The following is a 13,589-nucleotide window of genomic DNA, read 5'->3' on the forward strand; positions in this document are numbered from 1 at the left end:
AGGCACAGGACTGACACCTGGCCAGAGAATTAAAACCCTGTCAGTCACACAGCTCAGAAGAAAAGGGAGAAAAAAAGAAAGAAAGAAAGAAAGAAATAATAATAAAATAAAGTTATTAAAATAAAAAATTTAAAAAAAATTAGAAAGTAATTTAAAAAAATAAAAGCAAGAAAGACAGAAAGAAGACAGCAACCAAACCAAAACACAAATCCACCAATGATAACAAGCACTAAAAACTATACAAAAACCAAAAAATGGACAGACAGAATCCTAGGAGAAATGTTAAAAGCAAAGCTATACAGACAAAATCACACAAACAACAATACACATACACACTCACAGAAAGAGAAAAAGGAAAAAAATATATATATCTAAAACAAAAAAGGAAGAGAGGCAACCAAATCAGTAAGCAAATCTACCAATGATAATAAACTCTAAATAGTAAACTAAGATAAACATAAAACCAGAAACAAATTAGATGCAGAAAGCAAACCCCAAGTCTACCATTGCTCCCAAAGTCCACTGCCTCAATTTTGGGACGATTCGTTGTCTATTCGGATATTCCAGAGATGCCAGGTACATCAAGTTGACTGTGGAGATTTAATCCGCTGCTCCTGAGGCTGCTGGGAGAAATTTCCCTTTCTCTTCTCTGTTCGCATGGCTCCTGGGGTTCAGTTTTGGATTAGGCCCCACCTCTGCGTGTAGGTCGCCTGGGTGCCTCTGTTCCCCGCCCAGACAGGACGGGGTTAAAGTAGCAGCTGATTACAGGGCTCTGGCTCACTCAGGTCAGAGGGAGGGAGAGGTACGGAATGTGGGGTGAGCCTGTGGCAGCAGAGGCTGCCATGACGTTGTAACAGACGAGGTGCACCATGTGTTCTCCCAGGGAAGTTGTCCCTGGAACATGGGACCCTGGCAGTGGCGGGGTGCACAGGCTCCCGGCAGGGGAGGTGTGGATAGTGACCTGTGCTCACACACAGGCTTCTTGGTGGCTGCAGCAGCAGCCTTAGCATCTCACGCCCATCTCTGTTGTCTGAGCTGATAGCCACGGCTCGTGCCCATCTCTGGAGGTTGTTTAGGAGGTACTCTGAATCCCCTATCCCCTTGCACCCTGAAACAATGGTCTCTTGCCCTTAGGCAGGTCCAGACTTTTTCCGGGATTCTCTCCTGGCTAGCTGTGGTGCACTAGCCCCACTTCAGGCTGTGTTCACGCAGCCAACCCCAGTTTTCTCCCTGGGATCTGACCTCCAAAACCCAAGCCTCAGCTTCCAGCCCCTAGCCGTCCCGGCGAGTGAGCAGACAGGCCTCTAAGGCTAGTGAGTGCTGGTCGGCACCGATCCTCTGTGTGGGAATCTCTCCACTTTGCCCTCTGTACCCCTGTTGCTGTGCGCTCCTCCGTGGCTCTGAAGCTTCCCCCTCACTACCCCACCTCGGCCAGTGAAGGGGCTTCCTGGTATGTGGAAACTTTTCCTCCTTCACAGCTCCCTCCCAGAGGTGCAGGTCCTATCCCTATTCTTTTATCTCTGTTTTTTCTTTTTACTTTTGCCCTACCCAGGTACGTGGGGAGTTTTTTGCCTTTTGGGAAGTCTGAGGTCTTCTTCCAGCGTTCAGTAGGTGTTCTGTAGGAGCTGTTCCACATGTAGATGTATTTCTGATGTATTTGTGAGGAGGAAGGTGATCTCCGCGTCTTACTCTTCTGCCATCTTGAAGGTCTCTCCCTCCAGGTTGGTTTCTTAAAAGAGGTAATGTCTAAGTAGATACCTTAACAGTAAATAAGACTGCACTGAATAAAGAGACAAGTGGTAAAATGTCCCAAGTAAAATTAGAGCCTATATAATAAAAGCTCAGAGGAGAAGAAAAAAGCATGGTGTATTGAAGAAACTCTAAGAAATTCAGTTCATCTGGAGCTTAAACTCTGAGGAGAGAAGTGGCAGTAGATGAGACTGAATAAGGCTGCAGAGACTGAATATGATACACCCTACACATCATTCTTTATTTGGCTTTATGTTATGACTCTGAAGTGTTTTAGGTACAGAAATGTCACAATCAAACTATTTTCTATTAAGATCTCTCAGGATGAAAGCAAAAAGATCAATTAGAAAGTAGTTTGCATTGATCCAGGGAAAACACAATGGCTCCAAATAAATCAGGGACAATGGAATGAAAAGAAATGGATAGATAAATTCCAGTGATGTTAAGGTAGAAATATCAGTGAGATTTGTTGTTGATTGATTGACTGTGGGACTGAGGAAGACATTAGGAATTGAGAATGTACCAGGCTTGAACGACTGAGAAGATGGTGGTGACAAACTCTGAAACTAGAAACACAAATGGAATACTTGGTTGGGGTGGGGTTATGAAGAAACATCAATTTTTAGATATGCTGACTTTGAGATGTCTATGGAACATCCAGGTAGAGATATTAAGGAGACTCTTAGATCTGAAGCTCAGGGGAATGATTCATTCTAGAGCTAGTGAGCTGGAGACCAAGGGTTTACAGATGGTACTTGAAACATCATGAGCGAGTGCGATCATCTTGGGAGAATGTATCAGTTGAGAGGTGTAGAGAATTAAATGTGTGGAAACCAGTGTTATTTATGGATAAGGTAGAAGAAGGAGAACATTCAGAAGATAGATAAAATGAACAATCATAAAGGTAAGAGGATGTCTAAAAGAGAGTAGGGTCATAGAAGTACCAGAAAATAGAACTGTTTATTAAAGAAGGATTTGTCAATAGTTCAAATCCTATAATCAGTAAAATAAACTCTGGAAAAAGTTCACTAAATTTAGCCTTTCTTTTTAGTAGTCCCAAATATTCAATATGGTTTGCCTTGTCTATGTCTTTAGATTTCTACTGATTTCAGAAGGAGAAACTGTTTAATTATAGCAATCATACATGCAGGGATATTTGAGATAAATGGAGATTTTTTATTATTATGATACCATTCAAAATATATTTTATTGGAAAAAAATGATATAACAAACTTTCTTCCAAAAATTCCTTCTGTAGCTATTGTCATAATAAATTCAATCTAATAATTATTAATTTGCTACTTAAAAATAGGTAAACTGAGCACAAAGATATTTGGTGGTCTTCTAAGGTTTTCTTAATATAGGAAATGATCTTTGGACAGGGACTCATATTCTGATGCAGAGTCCTTTGTACAAGGCTCTAAAAAACATCAGGCAAAGCAAATAATCTTGTTAATTTCCTTTAGAACATTTTTGTAATATCCCATTCATTATCCAGCTTTTATCATTTTTAAGTAGACATAAACAACTTTAGAGTTTCATATAATTAAAAGTTTTACACTTTGTGTGTGATTCTTTACAGTCTTTACCAGTTTGTCAATTAACGAAGAAAAAACCTCATTTATTCTAGTTATGCCTGGAAGCTGAAGCTCCTAGTAAAAAGGCTTCTTACATAAATAAAAGTAAATGCCTTAAAGAACTGACTCTCCCTGACTTCCAGAATTATAAACCAGTTATTGCTCTTCCTGAATACATTCAATACGTTCTAAGTGCAAAACAGGGAATTTGTTAATCCCTTCTGTGCTGTAATATCTCTGTGTTTAACCACACTGATCTATGTACCATTTCAGCAAGTGGATAGCAATGATAGACATTCAAACTAAATTGACTCTCACAATTGCTGCAGATACCTGCTATATATTTATCAAGGTTCACTCACCACAACTAGTGGAAGATAAATCCAGGACACAGTCAACAAAATGCACTCATATGCCTCATTTAGGCCTAAGCAACTAGAAGAGATAGGTGAAAAATTGGAAGGTAGTTTTCACTGCTTAAAAGTCCAACATCTTTTATACAAATGAAATATATAAATAAAATAAATTTTATCATCCAAACATTATTTTACGAGATGAATAGGTGGCTATACCAGGCGAGGCCATACCTAAGGATAACTCTTAAAATCAACAGGCACCACCACAATAAAAATGCCAAGATAGAGTAATTTAAGGAATTATTAATTGTTCATTCTCTCTATGGATATTTGCTGAGTTTCTAACCTTAGTGCTAAGCACTAAAGATAAATATGTAAAAAAAAGTCATGATCCCACCCTTGAGGGCTTTACAAGAATTTCAAGTGGGAGAACTGAGTAACAAAAGGAGAAAACTGGAAGTGACTTTGCGTAATATAGCATGTCAGGAGACAGTACTGGCCTACCCAACAATCATGACCTTTCAAACATTTTCTTCCCTTCTTTCCCCAGATAACCACCCTCCCTCGTCCAGCCATGACTTCAAAGGAGGTACGCCTCAGACCCAGTTCCAAAGAGTGAATCATAACTGGTAAAGGCAATCACCCTACACTGATTCCCCTGGTCAATGATTGGCTTCAACATGGGCACATGATCCAAGTTTATCCAATGAGATAGGAGAATTCTGCTGGGGTCTTCTGAAAAAGGTTTCCTCAATAATAATGAGAATTATATAGGAAGAAGAAGTACCTCTTATTCCACTGGATGTTGTTTCATCATGATAGGATACCTAGTTCCACTGTTGCCATTTTGTGGCCATGAAGGATGCTAGCCTAAGGACTAGAAAACATACTGAAACTAGTAGGAAAAGGAAAACAAACACACACATACATATACACACACCAGATCCTGATGATGCCTCCAAACCACTAACTTTTTGTTATAGCAGATAATAAATTGTCAACGTTGCTTAAACCATATGAATCAGTTTTCTGTTTATTGCCGCCAAATGCATCGTAACCAATATCAACACACTTAATTCACAGACAAGGTAATAGAGACCCTAAGAGTTAAAGAGATCTGCCAGATGTCAAGCATCTAGTTATATCTGTATTCTTGGCAGCCAATCCCCTTTAAATCAACGGCCGTCACAATTGAGATGGCTACTCTCCACCAATGCTAACCTGACCATGCTGAGTTAAGGAAATGTCCCTGTTTTGGATTTATTACCTTGATTTGGAAAGTACCATCCCATTTCCATTAGTGTCTATCACAAGACTTACTGATTAACCAGAAATGGGTATGTTCATCATGTACTAAATCCAAAATATAAGGTTCCATAAAATAAGTGATACGTACTACATGTAACCAAGTGTACCCATGTGACGATTCTTACCATTTCTGTTGGCAAATGTAATGCCTTGAACCTTTAATAATACAAATGTTTAAAAGCAAGTTTTATTGAAGTTACAAAATATCACAAGGCTCACTCTTGATTCCACTAATGTACTATTAGAGTTGAAGAAGACCATGTTTTCATTTATTTATGGTATGATGTTTATACACATCAATTGATGTTTAAAGCAACATGGTCAACATTCAATAGTATTTTTTAAGTGAGTATGATTTTTCAATAGGTGTAAATCCTAAAACAAAATATATTACATGCACAGATTGGTATACAGTGTCAGTGATGGAGGTGGTGCATATTAAGGAGCAAGCATGTGGGGGATGAGGCATTGGTGGCCATGGGACACTGATTATATATAGGGAAATTGATCAAATAAGTAAATACACTAAGGATAATGGGAATCATGTTTCTATCAGGAGGAAGAGTTACAAATGTGGAAAGGGAGAAAACTAGGATAAACTGCCAGTGGTGCTGGACTGGAATTGGAGTTACTGGTTTGAAATTATGGTTTTCAGTACATATAGATAGAAATAAAAACAGAAGGATATGTAAATGTATGTTTGCATATATGTTATATATATTTACAGGTATATGTACATACCATACACATGATATGTAGTAAACAGGCATATCCATACAGTATTTCCCAGCTTACCTACTGAGAGGCCTTGGAGCAGTCGTACCTCAATTGAATTGAGCACACCTATAGCATCCAGATCATAAAGCCAAGGCTCCTTGAGGAAATGGTTGATACCAGTGCTGGGACAAGGGAAGTACAAGATAAGCCTGGAATACCTTGTTGTGCTAGAATGTAAGAAAATGATCCGAAAATTATGGGGATTTGTCAAAGGGACACAGAAGTCAGCTGGGCTCCCACTGGTGAAACCTTGGAAATTTGTGCATAAAGTAAATGACTGAATAAAGTTGAAAACCAAGGCCGTACTGATACTAAGAAATAAAGAAGAAATTTAAAGTTTGATGAGGAACAGAATATTTACATAGGTGTAAAGTGCTGATCCATTAAACACTTTACAAAGAGGAAAAGAAGTAACTTTCCAGGGGAAAAGACTGGCATTAAGCAAGCAATTAATGTAAACATCATCAGCAATGGAACAAATCAAAATCATGCAACAACTGATAGAATGCAATGGCAAGAACACAGTATTACTTCTGTGACATACCCAGAAAAAAATGTATAATCTAGGGCTTCCCTGGTGGCGCAGTGGTTGAGAGTCCACCTGCCGATGCAGGGGACACGGGTTTGTGCCCCGGTCCGGGAAGATCCCACATGCCGTGGAGCGGCTGGGCCCGTGAGCCATGGCCGCTGAGCCTGCGCATCCGGAGCCTGTGCTCTGCAACGGGAGAGGCCGCAGCAGTGAGAGGCCCGCGTACCACAAAAAAAAAAAAAAGAAAAAGTATAATCTGAATCTAATCATGAGGAGATTGTTTTTAACTGTAGTTTTTATTACTATTCAGGTATGGTGAGGTCAACACAGGAGACTGCCATTGAAAAGACAGTTTGTTATTCATAATTCCTAAGAGGATGGGGCATGCCATGTCATGCAGGGACACACAGGGAAGCACCAGGGTTAAACACAAGCAATAGGAGCAAGGGGAAAGCATGGACAGGAACCTTTATTACAATCTTTTCAGGGAAGGTAAGGCAAGGAATAATAGGCAGGCTTGGGATTGATTAGTTTAAATAATTTCTGCAAGCTCTGGGGTACAGGGGCTACCTTTAGTTGTTTTATACCTAACCCTGGGATGACTAGGGAAGAGAAATATTGCTTCCTGTAATAAGAGCCAGATAGAGGAGGTGGTTCTCCCTACTAGGTAGACCCTAGTGAGGGCTCTGAACAGGCTGGTTTGCATATGAAAGACATGCCCTCAGGGACAACTGCTTGCTATCTCCATTGACCAACCCTGGGAGGGGCAATCTCTCCCCAGTCAGGGAGGTACCAGTGCCAGAGCATCAAAAATATACAAAAGAAGCAAATATAGTTAATAAAGATATTTCCGATAAACTCATATTGAGGACCATTTTAAAAAACTGTAATCTTCTACAGTGTCAGAATCATCAAAGACTTAGGAACTGTTCCAGAATGAAGAAAACTAGAGCCCTGACAACTAAATGCAATGTGTAAAGTGAATCTTTTGCTATAAAGGACACTACTGGAAAATTGGTGACATCTGAATGGGGTCTGAAGATCACTTTCTGATTTTAATGATTAATATTATGGTTATGTAGGGGAATGCCCTTGTTTTTAGGAGATCACATTGTTCAGGGGAAAGCTCTTGGTATTATACTTGCAACTCTTCTGCAACATTTAAAATGTTTTAGTATTAAATATTAATCTTTACAAAATATATAAATATGAAAAGATATATATAAATATGAAAATATAACATTAAAGAGTAGAGAAATATTAAATCAGTGTATTTTAAATTCAGAAAATATTCTTGAACTCATACCTTGAATCTTGAATTTTTCTTACAAACTACAACTGCCTCAGACACATTATCACATTTGTTTCACAGCATAACTGTAGGTACTTCAATTTCCATTGTGCAATGACCAAAAAACAAGTTAAAGGAGTGTGGACGGGGTAGATCTCAGCCAAGCAAAAATGCTAACCAAGGCTCAGGCTGCTCTAGGTCAACACCTCAGGAGTTAGTAGCCTATTCTAGGATAAAGTACTTCAATATCATCTAAAAGTAGGCACAAAGTAAGGGTCAAAGAGTAAGAAGCAGCTGTAGACTTCAAGAAGGTTTAGAAATACATGTAAGACCCCACGATTTCCCTGTCTCCATGAGATTCTTCCCTTCTTATGCGGACAGATCTAAGCTCTCTTTGGCCACCCCAGCACATTTTCAAGGTTGTTGATTGCCCGTGACTACATTCTGGCTATTACTTTCCCATCAGTATTCCCACTGCTTCTCCTCAGTTGGAACATAAAAGAACTGTTAAAAGACTTGCCAGCAGGCTGATTTTTGCTGATCCTAGGCATAACAGAAGAAGGCTTGGCTTCTCTCTGGGCTTAGATCTTTAATACAAGTCTATGTTGTCTTGTTTTCCTCTTAGTTTTTATCTGAGCAAAGTTATGAACCACTGTACTACTCTTCCTGGATCTGTTTTTCTGTATCACCATCCTTCTTCTATGCCTTGTATTCTGGGGGTCAGCAAAAACCTTAACCCCTTCCAGAGATATCACAGAGTAGGCCATAGCTTCTATTTCAATGACCTGAGTGCAATTTTCAGAGCAGATGGAATTGATCAGGATAAAGGAATCTTCTGTACATCAATTAATACCATGTATTAGTTGTGGCAAGATAATGTCTCCTTCATCACTTGCATCTACTTCCTGCAACATAGCACAACCCACACCACTCCTGGAGACCAGAACATTCATTTATTCAGCATCATTTCCTGAGCAACTACTACAAGCGAGGCCCTATACTAAGCATGTCAGTGACCAAAACAGGCGTATCAGTGAGCACAACAGAAACAAATCACTGCTCATTTGGGGTTTATATCTAGCAGAAAAGAAAATGAACAAGCAATGAGCACAATTAACAAGTAAATTATAGCATATGCTAGAAGGTGATAAATGCAATAGCAAAAAGAAAAAATGTGGAGCAGGGTAAGGGAGACTGAAATTACTGGGTTTGGGACATGCAAATTGTAATTTAAAAAAACAAACTAATATCACAAGAGTGTTTTTTTGTTTGTTTTTTGGTTAGGAAAAAAATTGAGACAGATTTTTCAAATTATAATAATACATGAGATTGTGATAAGAAGTAGTTAATGTTAACAACAGAAATGTTTGTCTGTATTGAAGATGCTTTATCCTGAAGTCTCTATACCCAGGTTTGGGGAGGGAAAAATGGAAGGAACAAAGCCAGGGAAAGAGCAGAAGAATCAGCAGAACTTTGTAAAAATAGCTGAGGGCTGTGGAGGCTGAGGGGATTGTAGAAGAGGAAGAGATGAGGGAGGGAGACTCTGGAGGAAGAATTCCTTTATGCCATCCAAGATGAAATCAAAATCACCTAATATGGGGTTAAGTGGAGGGAGAAAGCACAGACATCTTTTGCCCCTTTCCCTAGATTCCACCAGTCTTCTTGATTGCCTATTAGTAAGATTTTTCTGGAAAAGAACCATGTCTTTTTTTCCTACCTTACTTATCAAGGCCACTAATGACCTCCAGGTTACCACAGCTAATGGACAATTTTCAGTCTTCATCTTGACTTCTCAGTTGACTCTTCCCTCCCATTAAAAACGCTCCAATTATTTAGCTTCCAAGTCTCCACACACTCTGTTGCCCTTCAGACTCTCTGGTCCCATTTCTCAGCCTCCTTTGTTGATCCCTCCATATCTTCTCAACCTCTAAATATTATAGTGACCCAGTCCTCTGTATACTCACCTTTGAAGAAACCGTATCCAGGCTCAAGGTTTTAAACACCATCTCAGTGACAATGGCAGACAAATCCGTATCTCCATCCCAGAACTTGGTCTGCTTTTGAACATTTCCACTTGTATGTCCAATGGCCATGTCAAATTTACCATATCCAAAACTAAACTCTTGATTTTCCCCACACACCAGTTCTCCTCTAGACTTTCCCAACTTAGTAAACGGCAACTTGATTCACCTGGTTACTCAGTAGGAAAACCTTGGGATCATCCTTGATGCTCCTCAAGCATACTAAGAATACCCACTTCTCAGGGACTTGGCATGTGCTGATCCCTCTGCTTAGAATTTCCTTCCCCCTCCATCTTCATAGCTCACTCTCCCCTTTCCTTCAGGTCTCAATTGTTGCCTCCTCAGAATTCTTTTCTCATGACTCTTCCAGAAGTAGGATCTTCTGTCACTAATTAGCCCCTTGCTTTTTCTTCACAAAACTTTCACTACTTGATGTATGTTTATTTTTTGCCTATATCTCCTTTTGAAAAAAAGCTCTATGAGAGCAGGGATTTTAAGTTTGTGTATCTCTATGACCAAAATTAGTGCCTGTCATATAGTAGATATTCAATAAAAATTTTTGGAAAGAATAAACAAGAGAAATAAGGTTACATAGTATAGATACAAGATGTATGCAGTGTTAGGCTAAGTTTTTAACTGAGATCAAGATGGTCCCTGTATGTTGCTATCTGAAAGCAAAACCACCTGGACCTTGGGGGTGATTGCAACAAAAGCCGTAAGGAAAGCTTAATGAATGCCCATAATCCTTGGGAGAGCTTCTGACTGTAGATCTTTGCTGTCCAATATGGTAGCCTTTAGCTACATGTGTCTACTTAAATTTAAATTAATTAAAATCAAATAAAATTTAAAATTCAGTTTCTCAGTTGCACTCACAGCATTTCAAGTGTTCAATAACCACAGGTAACTAGTGACTACCATATGGACACTTTTTATCACTGTGGAAAGTTCTATTAAATAGCACTACTGTAGAGTAGCACAGCACAGCTTTCACCACACCTAAAGCTTACAATTACTTAGATCTTTTCTTCCCTCATAATTTGCAAAATGTCTAAAGTCTATTGTTCAGGTATTTCAGTATTCTATTTCTGGAGGTATCACAACCTCTTAAGGGATCCACTTCCATAACAGTGTGTATATGTATACACAGAAATACACATATACACACAGACACACATGATATTTTTCTGAAAGGAAAAACTTTTGTTCACTTTGGTCTTTTGTCCCTGTATGTTTTATACATTTTTACTTCACTGAACCTAAAAATATTTTTGAATGTCTCCTATATTAAGAATACCATGTTTGTCCCTGAAGGGATAAAGAGTGTACAAGTAACAATTAAATGTGCAAGATGGCTTAGAGAAGGAAACAAGTGGAGATGTTGAAGCCTGTTATACTATATCCATGACCTGAACTAAAATGGAGGCTTGGGCAAAGAATCAAAGAAACTCAGTGGAAATTAGAGACAACATAAAGGAAAAGTCAACAAGACTTGAGGACTGATTGGACACGAAAGACATAGAGGCATTAAAGTCAGCTCTCTTCCTTGAGTTTGTGGGTTCCTAGTATGTGCATCACGCTGGCATTAGAAGCAGCCAAAGCTTTGGAAATTAAAACCAGGCAAATCAGGTGTGAAAAAAAGTTTTTAGGGGATCTAATAATTTTGATTTGGAAACAATAATGGTAAGACATTTAACTGAAAATATCCAGCCACCAGTTGGACTGGAGGGCAAAAGGTTTGGAAATCACTTCTAACAAAGACAAGAAGGAAAAGATAAAACATGAATACTTTTTCCTCTTCGTGGGCACTAGCACCTTCAAATATTTTCAGTCTATTATTATGTCCTCCTCACCACTACTCCCCCCCACCCCCTCTGTTTGCCAATTTTCACTAGGTCTCCCTTCCAAGCTTTCATCATAAATCAAACTTTCTATTCATAGCATTATGGTACTGTACTCGAGTGAATTCTCATAATTTGTCTACTTCTCTGTACAATGTCCTACTTACCCTGATGAACAGAAAAGTATTTTTATACTGTGGAGCTGTACATGCAAAGTTTGTATATTTTGGAACATAGCCCAGTTAAACTGTAGTAACGTAACCCATTAATGTATAGTTGTTTACATGCATCTCACACAATTAAGGGTGTCTTACAGGTTTAACGAGTACCACAAAAGCAACTGAGAGTTTGTAGTATAAACTCTGTGGACTGAGGGTTGCTTTTGATGTTGACCCTGAGACACACAGCATTTAAAAAAAAAAAAAGAGGGGTAAAGGGCTCTATTTTGCTAGAGATAAATAATGTCTACATATTTCTGTGGGGTTGTGACAGAGCAATTTAAATTATTATATCCCTTTATGTTTAATGTGTATTTATATGCACATGTTTACATTTAATACAACTTCATTTTAAGAACCTAGCTGAACAGAATCAGTGAATCAGGATTTGAGTGACCACAGTCTATTTCAAAAGAAGCAAAACAAAACAATACAAAAACCAACAAAAATTCAGATAATTTAGATGCTACTTAAGAGGACTCTGTGATTAAGATCACTCATTCATTGTTAAATAAATGAGTTATTTTTATAATAAAAGCACAAGTGGCAAGGCACTGCACAAAAGGGAAGCTTAGCCTTTCTTGGGCATCAGGGAAACTTCCTAGAAAGTAACTTTCCAGCTCACTCCTGAATGATGAATTGCAGCAATCTGAAAGAAGAGGAAGAAAGAAGGAAGCAGGATCTAGGGGCAGGCGACAGACGCAATTCTCACAGCCTCCCATCTTTAAGAAAAAAAAAATAATAAAGCCATATCTGTGGCTTTTCAGAACGTTATGTGAGCTGCTTGAAAAGTAAAATCACAAGTATGGAAATACATGGTTCTCTTAAATAAAATAATACACAATTTAAAATCTTCAAATGATCTTAATGTGTGAGATATATGAAGACACACTGACCACTCCAAAAATTGGGGGAAAATATTTTAAAAAGAAATAAAACACCTTTATCTGGCCCTTTGAAATGGCACTAATCACCTGGAGTTTGTTTTCTTCACTTGGTCACATTTCTCACTCAAAGACTAAAAATCATTCCCAAGGAACAAGGAAAGAAAGAAAAAAAGATAAAGCCACCATCTTCTCCTACGGACAAATGTTTCCAGTGACTCCTAATATTTATAACGCCCAGCTTGAAAAACCGTATTATAAAACTCTGGAAAGAACTGAGACATATGTCCAAATACTAACAAAAGTAAACAGCAGCCAGAAATTCTACAATTTTTGTGTGATTTCACAGTTGCTTTTATGTGGATCAGGTTACTATATTATTGGAATCTTCCTGTTGATTCTAGACTATCAAAAGCATTTTAGAACTGTTATGTGTTTGGGATGCACTTCTACATACGTGAATCTGACATGTGCAGTTTTAAAATCCAACCTACATTAGAAAATGTCATTCTGGTCTTTTTGCTCCAGGAAGGAGACTGTCATCATTTTTTTAAAAATCTCTTAAATTTTTGCAACATTATTATAACACTTAAAATCATTTTAAGTATAAAAATTGCAAAAACATAAAATTAAATGAAATGTAAATTTAAAATATTAACAAGTCCCATCTACCTTAAAATTTAATGATAAAAAATAAACATAATCAATCACATATAACCAAATCATTTTAATAAAGCATTCATTGGCTTATGGATTCAGAGAGAACTGGCTTTGAATCCCTGTCCCACCTAGCTATATAGCTTTGGGCAAATTTGCTTATTTCCTTGAACTTTAGTTTCTTAATCTGTAACATGAAGGAAATAATCTCTAATCTGTAAATTTTATTTTTGAATTATACAGTAAATTATATAAAGTATCCAGACAATTTTGAAAAATAAACATTAATGTCTTTTCCCCTCCTTTTTCCTGAAGTGTTACCTTGAATTCCATGAATGACAGTAAAATCCACTACTAATATAGGGCAATCAACATGTTAGTAAG

The sequence above is a fragment of the Stenella coeruleoalba genome, assembly GCF_951394435.1.
Source record: "Stenella coeruleoalba genome assembly, chromosome: 6".
In the NCBI taxonomy this organism is placed as follows: domain Eukaryota; kingdom Metazoa; phylum Chordata; class Mammalia; order Artiodactyla; family Delphinidae; genus Stenella; species Stenella coeruleoalba.